The sequence below is a fragment of the Equus przewalskii genome, chromosome 22, assembly GCF_037783145.1.
Source record: "Equus przewalskii isolate Varuska chromosome 22, EquPr2, whole genome shotgun sequence".
Lineage (NCBI taxonomy): Eukaryota > Metazoa > Chordata > Mammalia > Perissodactyla > Equidae > Equus > Equus przewalskii.
In genome coordinates, this window is record NC_091852.1 from 47,703,169 (window position 1) to 47,717,056 (window position 13,888).

A 13,888-nucleotide genomic window follows, 5' to 3' on the forward strand; every position below is an offset into this window, starting at 1 on the left:
TCAACAACAAAAAAATGAACAACCAGGTCAAAAAATGGGCAGAGGATATGAACATTTTTCCAAAGAAGATCTACAGATAGCCAATAGGCACATGAAAAGATGTTCAACATCACTAATCATTAGAGGAATGCAAATCAAAAGTACAATGAGATACAGCCTTATACCCGTTAGAATGGCTATAATCACCAAGACAAAAAATAACAAATGTTGGAGAGGATGTGGAGAAACGGGAACCCTCATCCACTGCTGGTGGGAATGCAAACTGGTGCAGCCACTATGGAAAACAGTATGGAGATTTCTCCAAAAATTAAAAATAGAACTACCATACGATCCAGCTATCCCACTACTGGGTATTTATCCAAAGAACTTCAAATCAACGATTCAAAGTCACTTATGCACCCCTATGTTCACTGCAGCATTATTCACAATAGCCAAGATGTGGAAGCAACCCAAATGCCCACTGATTGATGATTGAATAATGATGATGTGGTATATATGTACAATGGAATACTTAGCCACAGAAAAAGACAAAATCGTCCCATTTGCAACAAAGCAAACGGACCTTGAGGGTATTACGTTAAGCAAAATAAACCACAACACGGTATGATTTAACTCGTGTGTGGAAGATAAACTAACACATAGACATAGAGAACAGATTAATGGTTACCGGAGGGGAAGGGGGTTGGGGAGTGGACATAAGGGGTAAAGGGGCACATATATATAGTAACTGACAAATAACAATATGCAACTGAAATTTCACAATGTTATAAACTTTATGACCTCAATAAAATTTTTCTTAAAACTGACATCTGAATTCAGTATTCTTAGCCTAATTTTCAAACTATTCAAGTGCCCGTTCTGTAAATCCAAAGAACCACTACAAAAGGTAAACAGGGTTTGAGAGGGTGTAGACCAGGGGACAGAGGGGATAAAAGACGGGTGTGGGAGGGGAATTACTTTTCACTGTTTATACACTTCTGCATGCTTAGAAATTTTTCAGCTTTATGGAGGTATAATTTACCTACAGTAAAATCCATCCATGTTTAAGTGCATAGTTTACTGAGTTTGGGTCATGTATATAATAATGTAATCACATAGCCACTCAATCAACCATACCACAGTTCCAGCACTCTGAAAACTCCCCGCTGCTCTTTCATGGTCAATCCCCTCCTCCGCCAGTGCCCTGGCAACCGCTCAGCTGCTCTCTGGCGTGATTGTTCTGCATTTTCTAGAATGTCTTACAAACGAAATCAGACAGTACGTAGCATTTGACCCATATGCTTAGTATCTTTTTAAAATTCATCCACCTTATTGCATGCATTAATATTTCGTTCCTTTTTATGGATGAGTAATAATCCATAGTATGGATTTATAATCATTTGTTTATCCTTTCACCAGTTGATGGACGCTTGGGTTGTTTCCAGTCTGAGGCTGTTATGAATAATGCTGTTGTCAATATTTGCATGTAAGCCTTTGTGTTGCACCCTTTAAATTTTGTTCCAGATACATGTATTCCCATTTTTAAAATTAGGATGTGGAAGAATCACCTTTCTGAGTAAGTGGAACCTGGAATAAATGAATATAATTACCATTTGAATGACCAAGATTTATATAACTTCTCTCCCCATGCAATACTTGGTGTCTTACTGTGTACTGTGTATGTAAATACACAAGAACTATGCAGCTTTCTCTAAACAAGATCTCCCCAGCAGGTAAGATCAAATCTTCATGACGATGTAAAATGCTTCCCTGTGGACTTAAGGACATTTGATTTTCTTTTTTTTTTTTTTTTAATAAATTTCTGGTTTTTTTTTTTTTTTTTTAGATTTTATTTTTTTCCTTTTTCTCCCCAAAGCCCCCCAGTACATAGTTGTGTAGTCTTCGTTGTGGGTCCTTCTAGTTGTGGCATGTGGGATGCTGCCCCAGCGTGGTCTGATGAGCAGTGCCATGTCCGCGCCCAGGATTCGAACCAACGAAACACTGGGCCACCTGCAGCAGAGTGCACGAACTTAACCACTCAGCCACGGGGCCAGCCCCAGGACATTTGATTTTCTTTAAGAAATAATCGTTTATGGCTCCTTGCGACAACATGTAGGGGATGGGAATCCATGCATCTGGAACAGAAGAATACATAAATTCAAATACAGGCAAAATTAATCTAGGGAGGCAAAAGTCAGGTGAGTGATAGCCTCTCGCAGGGGTCAGTGGTGATGACAGGTGCAGGGAGGAGGGGTGGGCGGGGCTGTGATGGAGTCTCAGGATGCTGGAACTGTTCTCTCTCTTCATCTGGGTGCTGGTTCTGTGAGGGGATACATAGATAAAAATGCATCAAAATGTGCAATTAAGATTAGTGCCCTTTACTATACGTATGTTTACCTCAATAAAAAAAGTCAAAAGCAAATAATAATAATAATAAAATTTTTTAATCTTGGGTCAAATGAGATCATACGTATGACTGCCTGGCATTATACCTGGCACATAATAAGTAGTGCTTAATAGATGTTCATTTCTTTCCCTTGCTTTCATCACCAAGGGAAATGTTTGGCACAATGTTAACATTACAATCATGGAGTTTAAATGTTCTCTTTTTCTGTTTTTTTGGCCTGCCTGGGGGGGGGGGGTGGTCACATTGTCTCCCCTGCAAACAGGTGCGTCGTGGGCTATGGGGGAGGTGCTGGGCGGGATTTCCATACATCCTGTCTTGCCTTACTCCGGTGGATCCCAGCGCGAACTTTCAGCTGGACGTTGGGCTCGTGTGGAATCTCGAAGGTCTTGCACAGTCACCAGGTCCGGGGCCGTGCTTGCTACTTCTCCAGCGTGGAGGCTCCCACTGACCTTGGGCACCCCAGATACCATCATGTCTGAAAACACATGAAACAATGGCACCCCTGAGTCAACTAAAGCAGACTGATTTTTTAAGGCTTGCCATCCCAAACCTTTACCTGGACCTTCCCGTGCAGCTTGGAAAGTTCACGTAGGGCATAGGGTCCAGAAAAACTTCCAGGAATGGGTCTTTGAAAGCAAAAGTCTCCATGTTTGGGTGATTTGGACACGAACTGATCCAGTAAATCTTTCTGGTCCCACGACGTGAATAGATCGCCTCTTGGCAGCTGCTGTCAATGCTCCTTAAGTTCACGTAGCATTGTTCTGGAACAGCCTTGTCCTCTCATACTCAGTTTCAAGACAATAAAGAGAAAGAGTTTGGGGCAACCAGCCACATTTGAGTCAATTTCTTATGTCTGCCTTCACATCAAGAATAGGGACTCTGGGCCAAAGCTACTGAGGGTCACAAGAAATAATGAACTGATGTATCAAATGTTAATTCTTTGACTTCCACAAGACCATTTATGCAGTGAGAGGGGTACTTATGGAATAGTAGCCCAGTAGCTTGGAAGAGCAGCAGGGCTTCCAAAGATATGGAAAATTCAGAAAGATCAAGTCCTGGGCTCAGTGTGAACAAAATGGATTTCCTGGCTCAAAGATGAATGACCTGTCTTGAAAAGCTGACCTTCTTTAGAGAAATGTGACAAAATATCAGAAGCTGGAAACAGTATAATCTGCAAGTGATTCCCCAGAGTGGGGTCCAGGATGCCAGAGGTTCCTGCAAGAGATCAGCCTGGAGAAATTGGGGGGAAGAAGGCTGACATAGCGAGGCAGCAGGATCAGAACATAGCTGAATCGTAACCGGCATTGATACAAAACAGAATGAGAATTTAGACACGTAGACACCGACCTTGAATGTATGACTACTCTGCTCTGCTGGAGACAATAGCTGATTGTTGGGGATTTTAATTGAAGAAATGATGCTGAATGAAGTTTTAAACCTTTTCTGACACTGTCATTTAAATGGATAGGGAGACACTCTCTGCTCAGCACACCCACTCTATTTCTGCCTTCATACTGAAGGTGCTGCCTGCAGACACCATCCAGCAGACACACACACACACACACATATACACATGCATGGTTGTCATGACAATTGAGGCCTGGTCTAAATAAAATACAGATTGAGGCCATATCTGAATGAAGCCAGTAATTCAGACATTTTGGTAAAAACATTTTTGTTTTGGTGTGGATAAGGGAACTTTTTGTCTGCCCAGTAGCAATAAACATCCATCTGTCTACACAGCAGACAGTGATCCTGCCTAAGTGCTGAATCCTGGGATCTTGAGATACTAAAATTAAAGTGTTGGTATTTAAGGCATCAATTATTCTTCAAAAGCACTCTCTGGATGGGATTTGCCCATCTCTTCTAGGTTCTAACTCACCAGGGGTCATAGGAACTGGACCACAGTAAAAATAAGTGCCAAACCAATCTAGCACAAAGTTCTGGTTTCTGGGAAGTGTTTTTTTGCCCCCCAGGAAACATTTTTGGCCATTTTGTTTTGTGGGAAACATTAGGGTCCACAAATGTCGATCTACCACTGGCTTTTGTTGACTTGTAAATATTCTGAAGCTCAATTTGAATTTGATTATCTCAGCATCTATTGACTCACTTAGGTAGCTACACGTCTAAATTAGAGCCCAAATAATCAGAAAGAGTGAGATACAGCTAACAAATGTGCCTAATTTACAATCAAAGAGAAACTTAGTTCAGTTCATTTCCACAGAGATTTATTGAATGCCTCAGACACCAAGAAAATTATTGTCATTATTAAAAAGCATCTTCTGAGCAATTACTTTATGGTGGACACAGGCTACAGAGAGACACAAAGCTCAGGGAAGTCTATAGATATAGGCCACATCAAGGGCCACACAAGGCAAATACCCACTAGCTAGAAAAGTGGGTGATTAGGAAAGCTTGGGGAAAATGACAAATATTTCATAGGGCAAATGAGACTTGAGCTGAGCCTCATAAAAAGCATAACATTTAAGCACCCTGGGAGTAAAGGAGGAAATGTTACAGATAAAAGAAGCTGGATGAAAGCATGGGGTGGTTTGGGTGTTGCCCTGTTTGGCGGTGATGTCCTATAGAAGAGCAATGGGAAATAAGGCGGTGTAGTGAAGAGTTCACCTTGACCAGAGAGAGGTCTGGCCTTTGCCCTCAGCTACCAGGAGTTGATCTCTAAGACTCTGGAATGTCCTGCCTGATAGGGGGGTCGTTGATGCTAGGGAGTTTTGGCCACAAACAGTCTAACAATGTGACTCATGATGGGGACCTCGGGGCCACACAGTATCAGTTATGACCTCCAGAAGAACTGATGACTATTGGCTGGCCTGGTTGCATAGTGGTTAAATTTGCACACTCTGCTTCAGTGGCCGGGGCTTTGCAGGTTCAGATCCTGGACACAGACCTACACTCCACTCATCAAGCCATGCTGTGGCAGCATCCCACATACAAAATAGAAGAAGAGTGGCACAGATGTTAGGTCAGCAACAATCTTCCTCACCAGAAAAAAAGAAAGAAGAAGAACTGATGACTAAAGGTATTAACCCAACATCTGGGAGTAGCTGGAGTCTAAATAAAGGTCAGCCATGTGAGCAGTATGTGATGGAGCCCCAATAAAAACTCTGGACACCAGAGGCTTGAGTGAACTTTCCTGGTTGGCAATATGTTATGTGTATTGTCACACATGGTGACTGCAAGGAGGTGACGCTGTCCATGACTGCATGGCTCCATGGAGACAGAATGCTGGGAGCTCTGCATTTGGACCCCTCCTGGACTCTGCTCCATGAGTCTCTTCCCTTGGCTGATTTTCACTTGTATCCTTTTGCTGTAATAAAAGTGTAATACTAAGTGTATCACTCCTGAGTTCTGTGAATATTTCCAGCAAATTATCAAACTTGAATGTAATTGTGGGGACTCCCAAATTCGTAGCCAGCTGGTCCGAAGTGAGCATGGTCCTGGGAGCACTGAACCTGTGCTTGGTGTCTGAAGTGAGGGCAGTCTTGTGGGGACTGCTCCCTCAGACCGTACAGTTGGCAAGACTCATGGCAAAGGCTGAGGAAGTCAGTTACGTGGGGCACTGCCTGCAAGCCTGGAGACTTTGGAAATGACGCTGCAGGCAACTAAGTTCTTGAGCAAGGGAACAAGATAAGCATAGTTTCATCTCACAATAGTGTAAAAGACAGAGGCTAGGAGACTAGTCAGGGGACTGCTTTTGTCTAGATGTAGGAAGATGAAGTCTGGATCAGGGCTAAGGCTAAGAAAGGGATGGGTCGTGTGAAGAAAAATGTTTGTTGAGAGCATGTGTGTGCCGGGCATCATAAGTACTCTGCACCCTTTTTGCTTTGCTTTGTTTTGCCTTTAAAAAGAAAATGTGCACAGGGGGGGCTGGCCCCGTGGCCGAGTGGTTAAGTTCGCTGGCTCCGCTGCAGGCGGCCCAGTGTTTCGTTGGTTCGAATCCTGGGCGCGGACATGTCACTGCTCGTCAGACCACGCTGAGGCAGCGTCCCATGTGCCACAACTAGAGGAACCACAACGAAGAATACACAACTATGTACCGGGGGGCTTTGGGGAGAAAAAGGAAAAAATAAAAATCTAAAAAAAAAAAAAAGAAAATGTGCACAGGGGCCGGCCTGCTGGTGTAGTGGCTAAATTCTCCCACTCCACTTTGGCAGCCTGGGGCTTGCGGGTTCGGATCCTAGGTGTGGACCTATGCACTTCTCATCAAGCCACGCTGTGGCAGTATCCCACATACAAAATAGAGGAAGGTTGGCACAGATGTTAGTTCAGCGACAATCTTCCTCAAGCAAAAAAAAAAAAAAGAGGGAGATTGGCAACATATGTTAGCTCAAGGCCAGTCTTCCTCACCAAAAGAAAAAAGAAAAAACGTTTATGGTCCCTGGTTTATTATCATTTAGTCACACACACACACTTTAAAACACACTCACGCAGTCACAAAATACCCAAACATCAGGAATTAGAAAGGCTTAAAACAAGGGGCTCACAGGCTGAAAGACTATCCTAGGCTTCAGAACAAAACAACACCAATCAACTGTTGAAAATGGCTTTGATCAAAACACAAAGACGTTTTGTTTTTAATGGGAAAGATTTAGGGACAAGAGGTAAGCTTGTGCTGCCTGAGGCAGGGCCTGGCTTCTCTCCATATCTTCTAATGCTCCAAACAATCTTGCAAGGTGGCCAATGTTATTATCCCCAGTTTACAGATGAAAAAACTGAAGCCCAGAGAGATTATTTAATCTGCCCCAAATCACCCAGCTGGCAAGTATCAGAGCAGAGATTTGAACCCAGCTCGAACCTGATTGCAGAGCCCTATCCGTAACCATCCTGTTGCATGAGCTCTACCTCATGCAAGATGCTGTGGTGAAAGGATCAACAGTATTTTCTGGCCAACTGGACATGAGAGGAGAAAGTCAGGAAGAGTAGAGGACGGGTCCACGGTTTAGCACCTTGATAAAGAGAAAGATGTGGATGCCCCTACGGCCCGGTACTTCTATTTCACCATGAGCAAAAAGGACACAAGCCCAGGAGATCTGAGGCATGGGCCCAAATGTGCCACTAACAAAGGGAGCTTCACTAAGTCACTTAACTTTCCTTGGCCTCAGAGTCTTCAGTGGGAATCAACCCCTAAATTTGCTGCCAGCTGTGAGAAGCAGCACAGTGAGCAGCCAGAAGCACGAGCTCTAGAATCAGGCAGGTCTGAGTCCTGCCTCTGCATTTACGAGCTCTGCGACCTTGGGCGAGTAACCGAGCCTCAGCATTCTCATCTGGGAAATAGGGATTATAAGATCCAGGTCACAGGGCTGTTGTGAGGATATTTACTGTAATGAAACAATCCATGTGGAGCCCTCAGCGCAATGCCCGGCATATGACTAAGCATTTGGTACCTGGTGGATTTATTGTTCGTATTCCAGCTCTAACAAGCTATGAGATAACACAGAGCTTGATAGCCCTGATCCTGCCGTTCCAAATAATTCCACTGGCCAAATTCAAAGGTGAACAATTAATTTATCAATCCTTCTCAATAAAGGTGTAAAAGAAACTAACATTTTTCAGCTGCCCTCATGCAGACATACATCCTGTATTCTACTGTGACGGTCGTTGTTGTCCGGAGTGTGGTGATACATGCGATCATTATAGGAGTTCACACCGACACATAACCAGGTTGTGCAACAACAATAAAACAGACAACATTCGAGAAAGGAGGCTCAGCACCACAGCGGACCTGATCAAAACTCAAGCGAACCAGCACCTCCCTAAAGTGGAACTAAGCAGAACCTTGGTTACAATGAGGTCCTAGATGCCCAAGTACTTAAGCCATTTTTCGTCAACTCCAAGCAAAATTTACTTAGAATTTAGCCGAAGGATTACTTCGATTTTCTTTTTTTCCCTTCCATAGCAGCCAACAGAGATAGTATTATGACCTCATCCACATTTCTGTATAATGAGCTTACCCTTGGTGAATGAAGGAAAATCCCTTAAATCTGGGGATTATTGCAAATCAGCATCCATGCTTACTATGTACCTCATGCCCTATATTTACCCATTAACTGAGATCTGTTCAAAAGCATCATGTGTGGGTCTAAACGCCTGTGCATTGGTTCTAAATTAGAGGCCCAGGGAAGAAAAACCCAACCAGGGATAAAAGTGAAATGCAGATCAAATGCGGTTTAATTACACGGTCATGTATGATAGTAACTTTAATTTCAGAATGCGGTGTTTTCCAGTAATGAGAGGAAACACAGGGAACGGTACGAGCACACTAGTTTCATCAACATTAACCTCATGATGCAGCATTTTCCAGCAATGAACAGAAAGAAAAGGGGCTGGGTGAGTTGCAGTGAAGTCTGCAGGGGCCTGCGTGAGCGCAGGTCAGGAAGGAAGGTGAAGTGGGAGAGTGTCAGTCCCCGTCAACATGGTCACTGGTCCCTGTCCTTCTGTTTATCACTAGACTATAAGGTCCCTGAGGGTAGAGATCTCGTCTGCCAAATGAAGCCCTATAACCTCCAGAGCTCAATGCAAACTCAATGTCCTCTGCATACTGGATTCCTAATAATTATGCATTGAACAGACGAATTGTAAATATTTTCTAAATCTATTTTCAGTTTGCCTGATGCCTAATGAAACATTTCCTTGTTCCCTTCTCAATTTAGACAGTTACAACTGAAATCAGCAATTGCAATGATTATTGATATCATTTCATCTAATGATTGTTCTGTGTTTTCCACCTCATCTTTCAGGATTCACCTCCTTCCCTCACTGGCTCTGGAGAACAGGAAATATCAGTGTGAATAAATGGGGCTTAGAAGTCATTGAGCTAAGTGCCCGAGACGCTGACCGTAAAAATAAAAGTATAAAACCAGTTTGTTTCCCTTATGATTGAACCAAGATGGCTCGAATCGAATCAGTGGACGTTTTCTGGGTGCCCACTATGAGAAAAGCCACAGGTACCACAGAGGCTGCGAAGAAGATTTGCTTCCTAAGAGCTTATGACCTAGGAAAGGTAGAATTTTTATATAAATTATTAGCTTCCGTTCATTCCTAGCTTTGCTCCCGCTGTAGTTTAATATTATTCCACTCAAAGGGAATGCCCATCCATCAGTAACCACTCACACGCGTCTCCGAACCTCCGATCGGCTCCTCCTTGTGGACACAACGATCTATAACGTCACCAAAGGTGATATGCGGCTTGCGCAGGAAGTCCGTCGTCGTCCCCCACCCCCCCCCCCCACCCCCGCCCCCGTGCAGCGAGCTGGCCCTGGAAAGCTGAGCGAAGCCCACGAGGTCGCTGGAAAAGGGCAGTGAGGTAGGAAAAGGCTCAATCGGGCAAACATAAGTGGCAAGACCTGATTAAGCAGTGGCACCTCCTCGGTCAGCACAATCCTTTGAAGCTCTCAGAATTCTGAGCCAGGTTGGCTTTTTGTGTTCAGTTTTGGGTTTGGGGTTTGGGGGCTTTGTTTTTTGGTTTGCTTAGCTTTGTTTTCGACAGTGTCGGCATATTCAAAGCTAGCGCCGCTTGTTTGATGAGACTCTGCCCCTTAACATGTGGACTCACCCTGTTTCTGTCCATCAGGCGAGCGGGTTTATGTAAGAGATTTACCTAGATTGAGACGCTGTGCAAAGCTCCGCTAGAGAAGTCCCAGGTGGAGGTGAAATCGCGTGCCAGGTATCTTGACTGCTACCTACAATCTCCATCTCTTATTTCTTGGTTATTGATGGGGCTTGCATTTCTTCCAATAAATTGCTTTGAGTTTATCCTAGACCCTGCTGGGAAGAGGCTCTCCTGCCTTTCCCCCCACCCTCGGAGAGAGTCTCCGTCAACCACAGGGCAGGGCCTGAGCGTGTCTTTAAACTCTGTGCTGCTCACTTTCTCCACCTGTAAGACAGGGACGGTCCCTGGACCCCCAGCCAGGCACTGACCGCGCGGAGCGCCTGCCCCAAACCGCTCGTGTGCAAATCGTTTAGAATGTTTCAACCTCACAGCTTACAACTTCGATGGATGGGGTTTCCTTTGAGCTTTCAAAACTCGCCCCCACGCAAGACAGCCTCACTTCTGCCTCATCGCTGGGGCGGCCGTTATAGCCTTTGTTATGGAAGGGAAGAACTATAGGCCTGTTTACTTCAGATTTTAAAACGCGTTCCCTGAAGTGAAGTATACCTTTCTAAAGCAATTTCCCGCTGTTTTTGCTAAACCAGATGCCTTTTAGCTCTAAGAAATTGATTTAAGATAAAAAAATAAATAAGTGGTGGGGGTGGAGGCAGTTAACCAAGTCCCAGGGCCGGGCCTCGTTAACAGCGAGCCCCAGCTGAGCTCCTGCCGCTCCACTCGGCAGCGCGCGTTTTCTTATTTTGCAGATGTTATCTACTCTCCAGCTACTAGCAGTCATGCACAAATTCTTTCATACTGTCTTCTGCTCCATCTCTCTGCCTTTTGAGTTGAAATCCTAACTCCAGTCATGCTCATTTACCTGAAAAAGATGGCGGCACTCCAGTACCTCTGAGGTTGGCAGGTCACCCTGGTCTCAGGGCGTCATCCCTTGTTTGGGAACATGCCTGTTTTCAGGTGTGAATTAGGACAGTTAATTGTCCTCAAGGAAAGGGATGCACCGGGTCCGATCTTCATGTCTGTAGCATCATTTGTCAACCGTTGGCGCCCTCAATTGTTCTCTCCTCCATACACAGTTGTAGGGTACTGTTCACATTCTTGGCCTGGACATAATGGATTTGTACCAAGTCGAGCACATTCCCTAACCAGGCTCCCCTGACACCAGTGTGGAGATGGGCTCACAGGTGCTGTCAGGGTAGAGAAAGAAGGAGAGTTGGCACTGGGGTTTCCTGACAGAGCACTGGTCACTGGCACTGGGCTCTCCTGACCGAGCACTGGTCACCGAGACTGACGCCTCCACTAACGAGCACCAGACCAGGGACGCTCAGCGTGAGGGAAGCAGGCCCAGCTGCCGGCCCGCAGGGATCTGCAATGTAGCTGCTGTGAGCTGCGAGCAGCATCGTTAGCCCAGAGAGTTCCTGGGCTTTGCACCTGGTGGGGTATAGTGGGAACTTTTGTCCCCAAGAGCAGGCTGTGACCTTCTTCACGGGGAGTTTTTATGAGCAATTTTACCCAGCCTCCTCTAGTCTTGGGGATTAAAACTCTAAAGTTATTTGAATCTTGAGGCTGTTGGAAGAAGCAAACCAAGATCTCCATTCTGGCTACAGGGTAAAAACAATCAGAGTGATTTACTGGGCACATTTGGCACTCCTTTCACTTGCAGGAAGCTGGGGACCCCCCTGGAGCGATAAAAGATGAATATTTATTGGAGTCTAATAATAGTGGGAAAATCAAACTGTATTTTTTCAGTAAAAGAAATAGGGTGATATTTTTGTATTTCCCTCAGGAATTTCTGTCTCGATAGGCCACTTTTGATATACATATTCATAATCTAGCCCAGTAAGATGCTAAATACTTCTAAATGCAGCATCATCTGGCTATCTAGCTATTTCTTGTATTCATTGTTAATTGAAGAATATAAAATGTGGTCATGTTTCCAATCAGTATCTACAGAGCACCTATCATGTCCCAGGCACTGGGCTAGGCACTGGGGATGCACAAATGAACAAAATTCAGTCCCCTCACACAATAAGAACACACAATCCTGCTGGATAAACAGAAGTATATACAATTAATCACGTATGTGTCCTGGTTAAATGCACGACTCTGGCTTCCTCTGGCCAGGAGAAGGTTTAAAGGGTTCCACAGGAAGTATTGATTCTCTCGGCTCAAAGAGGGACTGTTTCAGGAAGACTTGGAAGGTTACTCAGCCCAGCAAAAGGAAGAGAGTAACTCCTCTGTGTGCATGGAGCAGGACAGACAAGGACTCCAAAAGCTTATGAAAATAAACCCCTCAGATGCCCTTGACTCTTCATTCTTGAGCCCTCATTGAGAATATAGATGAAAACATGGGTCCTCCCCTAGAAATGCACATATACACCCAATCATGCTTGCAATTTCAAGGATTCATGGACTACCTGAACCCTGTACTTGGTCTGCCTAGGGCACCAAATTTAGATGAGTGGACCAAAGAGCCAACAACGATAGTCTATGGCATTCAATGACATCAATATTTAGGGATGAAAAAGCATCTAAGGGACACCAACCAGAGAAGAGCCATTGAAGGAAACTGTGGCGCCATCAGAGTTAAGTTGGACTGTGGGGGCTGACCATCCAGGGCAGCTTCCTGTGTCATCAGTCACCAGTGGTTGATAATATATCAGTGCAAACGCAACAAGATGGAGAAAATCATATTCACCAAAACTCGTCTAGAAGGGCTTACCATATATGATTGAAATGGAATACTTAGATAATCCACTTGGGAAGGAGAGTGACAGCCCTAAAGGACATGCTCTAAAATAAAAGATCGTCCTCTACCTGCCTCCTAGGGAAGGCAGCACAGATTAACTACGAGAGTTTTATTTTTGCTGAGTAAGTTTTGTAGATTTGGGGCCAAAGCTGAACTGCTTGGGGTCAGGGTGGGGTGGTGGAACCTGGGAGGCTTCTCTGTCTTCAAACCTACATAGTTAGTGCTCAGCCCCTCCTCTCCATCATCATCCCCATCATCAACGTCATCATCATCACCGACATCATCACTAACACTTATTTTGCTCCAGGCACTGGTCTAAACACTTTACAAGGACTAACTCATTGAATCCTCACAACCACCCTGTGAAGCAGCTATTGTGATCCCCATTTTACAGATGAGGAGGAGTGGGAGAGCTGAGATTTAAACACAGGGAGTTGAGAGCCCTCTTTCTCAGGTACAGTGCGATACTGACAACATTCAAGTAAAACCGTTTTGAAAGGACAGAAAATTTTTGGTCTGTCCAGGGTGCCCGAATGTCTTATTTGAGCCCATGTCGTAAACCTTCCTTGAGTCAGAGTAGATGGAAGGAGAAACAAAGGAGCACAATGTCCTAGAAGCCAAGGGACAAAAAAGGAAAGAGTGATCACTTCACAAAGTTTTCAGAGACAACACCTAGGGAGAGGACTGAAAAGTGACCTGTGTGTAAGTCACAGCCTTGGTAAGGGCAATTCTTACAGAAGGAGAAGGGAAGCCATACTGCCATGGGGTGAGGCGTGAATGAGAAGTAAAAATAAATCATTGAGTATATGCTACCTTTTCAAGAAGTTCTTTAGCTAAGAGAACAGAAAACAAATTTACTTCAGGATAAGAAAGTTCCAATTAAACCCTTCTCCCAATCCCTAACCCCAACTCCTCCCCCCACCTCCCCACCTCACCCTTCTGTAGGAGAACCACCATTCATGGCACTCCTACTAAGAACCAGGCACTAAATTCCTTATATTCATTATCCCGCTTCATTTTCACACTAGCCTTGTTAGAATTATTTCCCTCGTTTTACAGATGAAAATACAGAGGCTCAAAGAGACTGAGTCACACAGCCCAGGAAGCAGAAGAAACCAAATCTGAACTC

At 44.5% G+C, this 13,888-nt stretch overlaps 1 long non-coding RNA gene across 2 annotated transcripts in view; it reads right to left on the bottom strand.

Annotated features, from left to right (window-relative positions):
- Nucleotides 1–953: 953 nt before the first annotated feature.
- Nucleotides 954–13,888, bottom strand: part of LOC139078629 (uncharacterized) — a 63,834-nt gene continuing 50,899 nt past the window's right edge. Inside the window, exons 1-3 of one of the 2 annotated variants that reach the window (XR_011531653.1) lie at nucleotides 2,943–9,603; nucleotides 2,706–2,861; nucleotides 954–2,299 (exon numbers count right to left, since the gene is read on the bottom strand). This is a non-coding gene — a long non-coding RNA (uncharacterized lncRNA). Of the gene's footprint in view, nucleotides 2,300–2,705; nucleotides 2,862–2,942; nucleotides 9,604–13,888 lie in introns of those variants that run through there. The other variant, XR_011531652.1, reaches the window with a different exon arrangement.